Source organism: Quercus suber, unplaced genomic scaffold (genome assembly GCF_002906115.3).
Source record: "Quercus suber isolate HL8 unplaced genomic scaffold, Cork oak 2.0 scaffold_148, whole genome shotgun sequence".
NCBI lineage: Eukaryota > Viridiplantae > Streptophyta > Magnoliopsida > Fagales > Fagaceae > Quercus > Quercus suber.
In genome coordinates this window covers 545,366-558,291 of record NW_027069609.1, presented here as the reverse complement: position 1 = coordinate 558,291, position 12,926 = coordinate 545,366, and positions in this window count along the sequence as shown.

Below are 12,926 nucleotides of genomic sequence, written 5' to 3'. Positions count from 1 at the left end.
ACGTCCTGGCCGCATTTATGAGGATAGGACTCCTGAACAGTGCTGTCTTGGGTGCTGCAACCCATAGGGGGAATGGGGATGCGGCTGATGGGACAGGCTCTCAAGTGGTGGCCTGGCTGATCAACGAATGTAGGGTTATGATCAGTTTAGAGAGAGGTATATAATGTAAGGAGTCTCTCTTGAAAGCGGGGGAGAGCGGCATTAAGGAAGAGGGTAGCAACTTGTATTCTGGGAACCTTTGTAACCAATCTTAAAAGAAATAATAAGAACGTCAAGCTCCGAAAGACAAGTCCGAGGAGCATCATTGGGCACCCCAATTCATGTTTAGGTTGTTAAACCCACATGCAACCATGCAAGGTAGTTGCATCCCATACTGGGGCCTAGTTCTTGAGCCCACTCTTTATAAATTCATTGGAGAGCAAACTGGGTTTGGGTCCACTCTCTCAACCTGAAGAAGTGCCCCAATCTGGTCCCTACACATATCATCTTGACTAAAATATTCATGGAATTAAGTAGGAGTGTTGAACCTTTCTTCTTCTTCCTTCTCTCTTATTTATTTATTTTAATTTTAATTTTAATTTTTTTATTTATAATTTAAATTTTATTTTGGTACAATTAAGTGGGGTCTTGTTTTCTATAATACGACTCACTTGATAATAGTAACAATTATAACTAAAAAGTTAACTGATTCCTTGATGACATTGGTTTATAAATTATTTTTAAAAAATTATTATAAAAAAATAAATAAAATTTTTGACAAAATTTTATATTTCTCATTAAAATAGTATTATTATTATTTTTTTTAAATAGTTCATTAATAAGAGCATTTGCATTAGTTTATGTAAATTTTTTCGTCTATTTTAACATAAGAACCTTCTTATTTTATTTTACATACTCATTTTTCAAAATACTGTGCATACAATTATCCATATTACACTACATTTAATTAAAATATAAAATTTTCTTGATTTTTTAATTGTTTATTTTTATTTATATACAACAACTACCGTTCACTCTCTTCTTTTAACCTTGAGATACGTAAAAAATAAAAAACTAAATGCAAAATGAATAGTGTCATTATAAATTTAAACGATTAATGTAGCAAATTTGTAAATTTACACAATTATATACTGTGGGAGGAAACTTATTCTCTTCCCCAATCAGGTATTGTTCGCTTTGGGATGGGCAGGGTTGACCCTTTCTCCCACCCACATGAATTTGCTCAATCTCACATCAGGGAGGGACGCCTCCCACCCTTGCCTTATAAGCTTTAAGCCTAAGGAAGAGTGTACTATAGTGTGTGTGATCACTGCTTTTTGATGTGTTAATAGCTGTGTATTGTTAAGTAATGATTAATTTTACTAAAAAAAAATGTAATGATTAATGAATTTAACTACATTACTTATGTTTCTCTCAACTTCTATTTATAATATTAAAAAAAAATATTTTATTATAAATATTTTATAAGAATCTTTTATTATAATTGATGTACCTATCAAATTACCTTTATTGTAATGTTTTGTAAATATTTTGTAATAAAATTTTTGAACGGCCTAGCTAAAGCAACATTTAATAATAATAAAAAAAACTAAATTTATTGAAAATTTCCTCACATTAGCCTCAATATTTTGTCCCAAAAACTTAACAATGAACAATGTTCTCAATATATCTATTGAGCACCGGTCACTCAAGAGTCAATACACCAAATAAAAATCTTATTTTATTCACACCTTGGGAAGGATGGGTTAAAAAATATATTTGAGAAGAAAGAAAATAGTAATAAAATAGAATAACGAGTACTAAGGTAGATGTAATTTTTTGTATATAGTAGATTAGCTAAACTAACAAAATTAGTTTTTTTTAATATTAAATTTGGCTAAAAATTCACTAAGGTTGATGTGAATGCTTTTATGCTATTACTCACATGATTAGGACCAATGTTGCAATCATGATTTTAGTTAAGAGGGGAGCAAGATTGAAAGTAAAATTAATCCAACATTATTAATTCAATAGTGATTATTTATTTATTTTTTATTGTTGACACCCTATTTTGCAACCCGCATTTAACCTCATATGGAGGGTAAAAGGGTACTTTCATTTTAGAAATATGCATTTTGATTTTAGCCATTAGATCCTTAATCTCATTTCACAAAAATGATCTTAATGTTGTAATGATCAAATCAACTGGTCATAAGCCCTAATCTGACCACCAGATTGAAAGGTATCATCAAATCAAGTTTTAATGGCTGAGATGCACTATCACAAATTGAGTCCGACTATATGTGATTATGAACAATTGATTTCAATTGGTTATAAATGTAATCAATTGGAGATCAATGATGTGTCATAATTTGATTGTTTAGGACTACATTTTATAATGAGGTTGTATACACCTAATTAATTAGATAATTAAACATTAATTATTCAATGAGTAATTTGTGCAATTATCTTTTAATTAGAGTAAGTTTGGAACCAATTAAGTTTGAAATTGGAGTGATTGAAGCTATTTAATGTTAATTGGGAGCTAATTTGGGATCTATTAATGTTAATTGTGCTGAAACCATTTTCCAACAAATGACTTCTGCTCACTATTTCATCGATATTTTTAAGAATATTTTGAATCTATGAATGAAGTTATTTTTTTTTTTCCAGAAACTAGATATCTGGGGCTTCAATTTGAGCACAAGAACGAGATAATTCCGATCATAATTGAGTTAGATATGATTTTTCGAAGTTGGCTTTACAGGCTATTACAGCAGCTACGGGAAAACCGAATTTTGGCTTGTTTCCCACTCCCACTAATCTCTCCATTTAATGCACCAGATTTCCCCCGCTAAAATGAGGTCTAGGTTTATGATTCTTTGTCAACCCTTATTAAATGGCCTTCCATTTATATTTCCTCCACCACTACTATATAAACCCTCCTTCTCCTTCATTCCAAGACACAAAAAAAAATCTCCTCTTTTCTTCTCTCTTGAGTTCTAGTGAAGTTGAGTAGTCTTGTCATATCTTGGTCTTCCTAAGACTCAAGGTATTGAGTGAGACTCCCTCTCCCTCTCGTAGTTCTTCTTTTTTCCTCCACCTTTAGGACCTCCACCAAGAGTCTCCTCCTCTACCCTATGGATCTTGCATGAAGGTATAATCCATTTCCCTAACTTGTTTTTTGTGTTGCCATGATGAGAGTTTAATATTAAAGTATGATAATAATCATTTGAATTCCTTTGAATATGTTTGAATGTTCTTAATTATTTTTATATGTTCTTCATGTGTTCTTGATTGTTCATTATATGTTCATGCATGACACTAGTTTTGATCTTAAATCCACATGAAGAACATCAAAAATATGTTTATTTAATAATTCTTTTAAATTCTTAAATTTAGGATATCACCATCCACACACATTCACTAGAATTTATTTTTCAATCCAAATACAATGCTTAATAAATTGAATTAAGGTTTCTCACATGCACACACATTAAATTCAATATGTAAATTGATTGACATATTGGATGATATGATATGAATGTTGGCCACCATAGTCTAGAAGATCGGTTTCACCGGGCAAGGTGGGTGCCTAACACCTTCCCACCTTGTAACATAGTCTCCGAACTTAGATCAAGGGTTAGTAGATCAAATGCTTATCCATGTAATTTTCGGTTTTTACATTGTAACTAGGAAACAAAGCCATGTAATTTATCTTAGATTGTATCTAGGACCAAAACCATGTAATTTTCTATGATCAATGTAAATTCAATTTCAAATAAATAAAATGAGGAATTTTTCAATTTTGGTTTTCTTATTTATTCCAATAATTAAATAAGTGGCGACTCCATTGTAAAACCCTTAATCTAAAGGAGAAAATATAACTAGTCGAACCTCCATTTTAAGAGGCAATAACATGACTCCACCCATTCATGAAAGATTTCATACACATTTACAATATTAGGATAGAGTAGAATTTCTATCTTGTATAAAAAATATATATTATTAATCATAAAATAGGTTTTTTTTTAATAAGGAAAATCATTGAATAGTTTATTCATTTAACGGTAAAGTTCCACTTCAAAGAGATTTTCATATAATTCTCTTATAATTAAATAAATCATTTAAAATAATTGTGTTAGATTGAATATTAATTTGTGTGTGCATAGATTAGTGAAGTTATTATTGAATCTTAATATATTTGTCATTCCCAAAAGGTGAATTTTTTTATTTATACTTTTGTCCCCCACAAAACTTGATCACTTTTCATCAATTGTGTGAGTTATAAAAAATCTAACGCTACAAATTATTACACAACTTCATTGTCATAATTGTGATGTTACAGAGTTTTTTTTAGAAAATGATGTAGCAGAGCGTGAGTGGTGAAGAAAAAAATGGTGAGTTCATGAGTTAATTATGTTTTCTTTAGTTCAAATCAACCCATTATGTTGTAACTACAATTTTTTTTTTTTTTAGTTATAGTACTTAATTGATTCGATCATCTGCCCCTCTCTTTCCTCATGTCTGGCCCAGAAGACTTGCCCCAATGGGTCAACTACTCCCTTGCTGGGAAGAGTAGTAACAGTGACAAACTTATTTCTTAGAATTTTCTTCCCATGAATTAGAAAGCTGATCTTTTTTTTTTTTTTTGTTAATTACCATGTTCCATTCACATTGGGGGGCCAGAATTTTGAAATGTTTAGGTTAAAAAAAAATTGGGTTTGGCTTCTTTCTAGTATTTTATTTATTGGACATGTCCTCTTGATTTAAATATACAATGACAAGTGGTAGTGAGTTTGTTTTTGAGAGAGTTTTCAAACTATAGCGTCTGCTCCTGATGATAGCTCTTTATCATTAGACCAAGTGGTAGTGAGTTTTAATCCTCACCTTTTATTTAGTTAGTGAATGATGTGGCAATCTCTCATTAAAAGAAAATGAATTTCCCTTTTCAAAAGTACTGGCAGCAAGCCAAACCCAAAAAATTCACCCATTTTACCCACCAAATCTGTTGCTTGGTTGATGTGCTAGTACTAGTGTTATGTACTTATGGTATGCTATTGCCTCACATGATTAGTACTAATGGCGGAACTAAAATTTTAGTTAAAAAAAAAACAATATTAAAAGATCAGGCTGAAATTAAAATTAATCTAAAACTATTAATTTAATATTAATAACAAAATAAAAAGCTAATGTAATTTTCACGCACAAATTAATAGATACGTAAACTTTAATTTATTTTTTCATCCCTAGTTTAATTTTACTCAATTGTTTTCAATGTAAATAGTTAATGATAATAAAATTGAGAAATTAATTTAAATGCATAGAGTTAAAATTGTAATTTATATTTTTACAAAATAATATAAAAGTGTAATGAAGAATATAACAAAATACCTACAAAGTTGTAAATATATATTTTTTTAAAGTTATACTTAATTGATTTGATCATCTGCCCCTCTCTTTCCACATGCCCGGCCCAGAAGACTTGTCCCAATGGATCAACTACTCCCTTGCTGGGAAGAGTAGTAGCAGTGGCAAGCTTTTTCGTAGAATTTTCTTCCCATGACTTAGAAAGCTGATCAATTTTTTTTTTAATTTTTAATTTTTTAATTACCATTTTCCATTCACACCGCGGGGCTGGAATTTTGAAATGTTTAGGTTAAAAAAAATTAGATTTGGCTTCATTCCAGTATTTTTTTTAATTGAATATATCCTTTTGATTTAAATATACAATGATAAGTAGTAGTGATTTTTTTTTAGAGAGTTTTTAACCTTTAACGTCCGCTCCTGATGACAATTCTTTCTTATCAGACCAAGTGATAGTGAGTTTTAATCATCACATTTTATTTAGTTAGTGTATAATGTGGCAGTCTCTTATTAAAACAAAAAAAGTTTCCATTTTGAAAAATACTAGCAGCAAGTCAAACCCAAAAAAAGTCACCCATTTTACCCACCAAATCTGTTGGTTGGTTGATGTGCTAATACTAGTGTTATGTACTTATGGTATGCTATTGCCTCACATGATTAGGACTAATGGCGGAACTAAAATTTTTGTTTAAAAAAGCAAGGTTAAAAGATAAGACTGAAAGTAAAATTAATCTAAAACTATTAATTTAATATTAATAACAAAATAAAAAGCTAATGTAATTTTCACACACAAATTTATAAACATGTAAACTTTAATTTATTTGTTCATAGCTAAGTTTAATTTTACTCAATTGTTTTTGATGTAAATAGTTAATGATAATCAAATTGAGAAATTAATTTAAATGCATAAAGTTAAAATTGTAATTTATATTTTTACAAAGTAATATAAAATTGTAATGAATAATATAACAAAATACCTACAAAGTTGTATACGTGTCTCACAATCTAGAATATTTTTAAAAAGTTATGTACAATTCAACTTTCTTCTCCTATTCCTTTAAGTAGTAAAAATTTGAGATTATAGCAAAATTTTGAAGTTTGAAACTATGCATATGTAAAAAGATGGAAGAGAAAAAAAAAATTTAGTGGATATTTTAAGGTTTCTTCCAGCAAGTAGTCTAGAGACTTATTTTTTTTTTCCACAAAATTTGTCCCAACCAATTGAAATGATAAGTTGTAAATGAGAAACAAGAAAATGATGCTAATAATGGGCTAAATGAAAATAAATAATAACTTGAAATTTTAATAATTGAAAAATTTATTGTAAAAGATATTGTTGATGAAACGGGCATTTCAGGCTTGACAGTCTTTTTGAGTCTTTATTTATGTTTTTTTTTTTGGGGGAGAGAGTCTTGACTTGAGTGACACGAGTCTTTACTTGCTTAGAAAGACAGAAGCGTGTCTGTGTGAATATGCGGACCACTAGTTAGCTTCTTTTGTGTAGGACATAATTGTCGCTTTCTTTTGCTTTTTGCTTCTTAAAACCAATTTATACTAAAGAATTTGTGGAGAGCTCAGTTCAAGACTTGACATCTGATCTGGTTGCCTTTGCAAATTACTCTGCACCTTTATAAAACACATCTTCAAAGTTCATATCAAAACCTTCTGACCGCCGTGGTGATGGCTTCGGAAAAGAGTGATAGTGCAGAGCCAGCAGCAGCAGCAACAGCAGCAAAATCGAACCAGCTGTACGTATTTTTTGGTCATGAATCTTCCTCAGTCCTGTATTCAATGTATGAGATTCCTGTACCAAATCCTCTCCCTCCTCCCCCAACGAAAGCAGCACAAACTGCCGAAATGCAGAACCCAAGTCCACTTCCCAACACTACCCCAAACCCAATCCTCAAACTCAAAAGGGGAGAATACCCTCGAGGCATGTGTTGCGTTCAACTGGGTTCCAAATTTTACTTCTTTGGTGGAGAGTACGATGATTTGGATCACCCATACGTTGCTAAAGGTATTAAGACAAAGTACAAGAATGTAAAGCGAGATAGATATCCTAGTGATGTCTATGTTTTTGACCCCATCATTGACTTAAATATGCAATAACAAGTAGTAGTGAGTTTTAATCATCACATTTTATTTAGTTAGTAAATGATGTGACAGTCTCTTATTAAAACAAAAGAAGTTTTCATTTTAAAAAGTACTAGAGGCAAGCCAAACCCAAAAAAAATTCACCCATTTTACCTACCAAATTTGTTACTTGGTTGATGTGCTAATACTAGTGTTATGTACTTATGGTATGCTATTGTTGTACGACACCTTGTACCTGAGCATATTTGAGCCTAGGGCTCTGGTATGAAGACGCGGCTCATAAACTTGGCCTTTCTCTCTCTCTACCCAGAAGCCCAGCTCGAACCCGCACAAACTGTGGGCCCAAGTTTCGCCACCCATCCTTGCTCGACAATTCTTTCCCGAGTATTAAAGTGAATGGCTTCCAGACACATCGTCCCTTGCATATCCGACAGTACCTTTGGAAACACCTTCGCCGATCATATCTGCAGAAGTGGGAACCAAGTTCCAAGGCCACCCTCACCGCATTCCACTCCCACTTAACCACCCATTTCTGATTAATAATATTGGACCGCTCATTGCACTACCTGGGGAAGTAATCATAACCTCTCCACTAACTTAGAGCTATAAATATGAGAAGTTGAAGGAAGAAAGGGGGTTGGAAAACTGAGAAAGAGATAGAGAGTAGAGGAAGAGGAGAGCACTACAGAGACAGAAGAGAGAGAGAGAGAGAGAGAGAGAGAGAGAGAGAGAGAGAGAGAGAGAGAGAGAGAGAGAGAGAGAGAGAAGTGATTTCATTGGGTCTCTGTGCCGAGAACGACCCACAGTAGGAAATTTCAAACCCACTCTACAAATAAGTTGTGAGCCCAAGGGATGCTAGGCCCAATAGCCTCATTTTTGGTGCGCACAATTGCCTTGCACATGATTAGGACTAATGGCGGAACTAAAATTTTGTTAAAAAAGCAAGTTAAAGATAAGACTAAAGTAAAATTAATTTAAAACTATTAATTTAATATTAATAACAAAATAAAAGCTAATGTAATTTTCACACACAAATTATATAACATGTAAATTTAATTTATTTGTTCATACTAAGTTTAATTTTACTCAATTGTTTTGATGTAAATAGTTAATGATAATCAAATTGAGAAATTATTTAAATGCATAAATTAAAATTGTAATTTATATTTTTACAAAATATATAAAATGTAATGAAAATATACAAAATACCTACAAAGTTGTATAGTGTCTCACAATCTAGAATATTTTTAAAAAGTATGTACAATTCAACTTTCTTCTTCTATTCCTTAAGTAGTTAAAATTTGAGATTATAGCAAAATTTGAAGTTTGAAACTATGCAAATGTAAAAAGATGGAAAGAAAAAAAAAATTAGTGGATATTTTAAGGTTTCTTCAGCAAGTAGTCTAGAGACTTTTTTTTTTTTTCCACAAAATTTGTCCAACAATTAAATGATAAGTTGTAAATGAGAAACAAGAAATGATGCTAATAATGGCTAAATGAAAATAAATAATAACTTGAAATTTTAATAATTGAAAAATTTATTGTAAAAGATATTGTTGATGAAACGGGCATTTCAGGCTTGACAGTCTTTTTGAGTCTTTTTTTATGTTTTTTTTTTTGGGAGAGAGTCTTGACTTGAGTGACACGAGTCTTTACTTGCTTAGAAAGACGAAGCTGTGTGTGAATATGCGGACACTAGTAATTCTTTTGTGTAGGACATAATTGTCGCTTTTTTTTTGCTTTTAAACAATCTGTGAATGTAGAAATTGTATTTTAACAATTACTCAAGCTATAGACAATGAATGATGATGAATGAATTTAATTATGTAAAATTGTAATTTAAATAATTTTTAATCATGAGTGTTAGAAACATGATAAAATAAGTATATTTATATATATACTTTTTTTTTGGTTTACTTGATTTTGGTGATATAAGCATTTAATGATGCAATTTTTTTGGATCCCAAGCTAAAAAACTTGACTTGAGATCGAGTTGGAACTTGATATTAAGTTCGAGTTTGATTTGACTAATTAATCAAACTAAGCCAAGCCGAATTTAAGCTTTTTGGCACTCTTACGAGCTCGAGTTCAAATTTTTTTTTTAGGCTTGTCTCAGGCTCAAACCAAGTTTGAGCATTTGATTTTCATTGACGAGCCAAGTTCAAACACACACTACTCAACAAAGCTTGGCTCGTTTAGAGTCCTACAACCCAACTCACTTGCTCGGCCTACTTATCCTCACAGAGACAATGACTTCTCCAATACACCCACATCTTTCTTTGTCCTATCAAGTTTGAGTATAACATTTTGGGCCTCCATATCATTTTCTTCTAGGTTGCATTTCCTTTAACCTTCTTCAACTACGTGCAATCCTTCCTTTAAGTTCTGTGTTCATTGTTACAAGTTATAACACTAATTGATTAGCTAGTGATTAATTCACGTAGAAATTAGAATGTATCATATGCTTGATAAAAGACTTGGCCCACATTTCAATTCCAAATTTTCATGCACCCAACATAGGGCCTTTTTTTCTATTTTCCTTTTAAATATAAATTATTAAAACCATAAATTTTATAAATACCATATAAATATAATACCAGAATAAACAATTTTCAAACATATTAAATCTTTTGATAAAATACATCTAACAGAGCTTCAGTCCCAACTCCTATATACTAATAAAAATCTAAGCTTTGGCTCATTTCTTTATGTCTTAGCGTAACCAGTAATGTCATGTACACAAAAAAAATTTAATTATATTTTTTATAATAATTGAGCCGACAAACTTCTACTAATTTTTATTTAAATTCATCACTAATATCATTTTCTTACTCTCTACTAATAATCTGACAAATCTATTGACAAATAATTTGACAATTTTTTTGTATAGTATTAGCATCCACATCCGGATCTCATATCCCATCCTATTTTACCATCTCAAAAAGCTACTTTATCACTTATACCATACCATTTTCCAATACACTCAACATCCCATATTTCATTTTTTCATTCTACTTATTAAAATAATATAAATTACACAATAAAATAATATAAAAAATCTCTCTCTCTTCTTTCTTCATCTCTGTTCTCCGTCTCTCTGTTTTCCCTCTCTCATCCACCTACCACCAACCCAAACCCAGAACAACCACCCACCAATACACGCCTGCAACTTGAAAAAATCCTTGATTTTTTTCTTCTCTTCACTGCCAATTCAACCATATTCACAAAGAAAGAGAGCAGAGATAAAATTCAACCACCATCCATATCAAACCCATACCCAATTCAGCCATGCCCACCTCTTCCTTAAGCCATCAGTCACAATAGACAAAAAAAAAAAAAAAAAAAAAAAAAAGAACCCAGATCGCAACCTAGAAGAACCCAAACCTCTTCCTTTAAGCATCGGTCACAACGAAAAAAAAAAACACACACATACACAAAACCCAGATCGCAACCTAGAAGAACCGGATCGCAACCCACTTCGGCAGCGCTTTTGACACCAGATTCTCCACTTCAGCTACTACAAACTCGCGTTCATCGCTTTCCTCCACGCCATCACCACCATGCCACCACTACCCTCTGCCCAAAGAAACCCAGCAAACACCGAAACCCACCATCAACCCATTGGAACAAATCCCCCAACCCATCGAAAAAAATTACAACCACCGAACCTAAATCCAACCACCCAACGCCACCCAAACGCCGGAAACCGGAACCAAAAACCCAAAATAAAACCAACCACGTCCATCGCAGTCGCGCCACCAGTCTCGCCACCACGCCGATCAAGAAATTCGATTCGGTGTGAGCTCCGATCTGGCTTGGTGATTCGGCGTGAGCTCCAAGAGAGAAGCTTGACAATGGTGAGAGAGAGATGGGATGAGAAACAGAGAAGGAAGAGAGAGAAAAGAAAGAGAAAAAAATGAGAGGAGAGAAAAATTACCGGGTAAAAAATCATTAGAAAATTATTATTTTTTATACAATTTAGCTACAGTACCATCTTACATTTGAGATGGTATTGTAGCTGAATCTCAAAAAAATTTAGCCTTTTACGATATGGCCTTCCTATTATGGTGAATTTTAACCTTTAAATATTATATCATCACAAGATTTAGGATATGCAACGTGGTCTACGAATGCTCTTACTTTCTTTATCTTAAATCTTAATGTGTAAGGTTTCTTAAACCGTCCTCTCCAAGATCTTCTAGGAATCTAGGCTCGCCTTTTCCAAAAGAAAAGGTGAAAAGTTCCGAGAAATCTATGCCTAGTGCCCACTACTTGCCAGACAAAAATAAGAACCAAAAGAAATAATAAAAAGAAAAAGAGTCAAATCACATTCACACCAATGTTAATTTGACAAATGCCCCTCATTTCATACCATCTTGACTAGAATATTCATGAAATTAAGTAGGAGTATAAAACCCCTTTCTTTTTTTTCCTTTTTTTTTCTTTTTTTTTTTTTTTCATTCATATATTCATTACTCTGATATCATCTTTTTATAATCATACAATATATATAAAAGCAGAAATCTCATATGTAAAAGCATGAGGTGCTTCTATATGGCACATTCTTAGAGAACTCTTTCATTTAGACTTCCAACTCATCATCTTCTAATTACCACCATATGTCACTCTTTGTTTGTTATGATTTAATACAAGCAAACATTGCACTTGAACTTGCCTAGATGAACAATATGATCTACTTTGCTTTCCCACATCCGCCTATATGGTTACAAGTCATTGTGTGCAATATGTCTTTCTGGTGTTCGCTCATTAACATTTTTTTGTTCATTGAATGGAGTTGGGACGGTGATTTCTATCCATTTGAAGTTTTAATGGTACTAATATAATCCAAACCTAATACTCAAAGAGATGAGCATTTGTCATATGCTGACTGTAAAATTTATTTTATTGTTTGCCTCTCTTCAGAAAAAAAAAGAAAAAAGAAAAAAGGAAATTTATCCTCTTCTAAATTTCAATTATAATCAAGTATGCTAGTTAAAGCTGGAAACACCGGAGCAGAAACCTTCTATGACCAGTAAGTTATCACTGCTTTTCCATTGGCTCCTCTTTGGGGAATGATGATTAAAATTCTCACAAAGATGAATTGTTGTTAAATTCTTCAAGAAAGGAAGGAGATAATCTTACTTTTCTTTTCCTTGTTGGCATTGCCTTCTTAACAAGATTTTCATCGACAGCCAGCTGTTCCTTCTAGCCAAATTCAATTTTGGAAGGCATCCATTGCTAAAACAGAAAATGCAGTGTCATGACTTGAGTTTGCTAGTTTGAACCCTGTTCCTGACCAGTAGTATTGGAGGTGGGGAGAGTGATGTTGTATAATCTGTATTTAGATTGCATAGAGGTCATACTCCAAACACAACATCACTGACTTGTGTGCAGTGTTCGCTTGAATAAGTACTTAGGAAAGTAGGTGTCATTTTGTAATTATTGCTTCAAGTTTATGTTCTGTGGAGAAAGATTACATATATTTG